The sequence below is a fragment of the Cynara cardunculus genome (assembly GCF_001531365.2).
Source record: "Cynara cardunculus var. scolymus isolate 2C chromosome LG 9, CcrdV1, whole genome shotgun sequence".
Taxonomy (NCBI): domain Eukaryota; kingdom Viridiplantae; phylum Streptophyta; class Magnoliopsida; order Asterales; family Asteraceae; genus Cynara; species Cynara cardunculus.
Genome location: NC_037536.1, coordinates 17,694,765 through 17,695,735, shown reverse-complemented (window position 1 = coordinate 17,695,735; position 971 = coordinate 17,694,765).

Below are 971 nucleotides of genomic sequence, written 5' to 3'. Positions count from 1 at the left end.
TTAACAAAATAAAATTAATAAATTATAGTTAAATTTTTTAAATAATTTCATATATTTAATTTATATAATAATCTATAAATAAAGTTACATTGTATAAAAACGTGAAGTACATTTTCATATAATCAGGTAATCTGTTTTCCAATTTGTCATTTACCTACTACTACAAAACATCGAATCACATTCTTATAATTTTGTTGTAATTATTATTAATAATTATGATAGTAATAAAATAGTGACGGATAATGTATATCTGATATAATATATTTTTATAGAATCGTTTAAAAGTTATACAAATACTTATCCGGGTAAGTGTTTATCAAGTTATATTACTTTATTGGATGAATATGGTAAAGACCAAGAATTTTACCCGGTAAGAACGAGACAAGGGCTAAGAGTCTTACCCGATAAGTGAGGGCGATGACTCTTACCATGGTAAGCGTTTACCGGGTAAATTGTTGCATACGATGTCGTTTTGGTGGACTAAAATCTTATTCGATAAGTAAATGACAACGTTAAATTTTACCGGGTAAGTGTTTGGTAAACGGCCCTATAAACTATTGTAGTAGGACCCTTAGAATTTTGGTATATACCAGTTTCTACGATTAGATTAATTAATGTAGTCGACTATCAAAAATTGTATTTAAATTAATTGTGTGAACAATTAGATGACATAGAAACATGGTAACTTATGTCATGTTATTTAAATATAATCTAAAAAGTTATTCAATATTATAATAGGTACATTTTTCAAAGTACAATATCTTAATAAAAAATAATTTGAATATACATTGTTTTAATAAGAAAAAATGAAAGTGCAATGCTATAATAAGAAAATTTATGAAAATATATTGCTATTTCGTGCATTTTGTCCTCTAACTTTTTGAAAGCAATTATTGTAGTTGGTAGTGTTCTTAAAAAGAAATACTAGGTAATGATATTTTCGCATGAACTGTAACCACTGATGACATAAT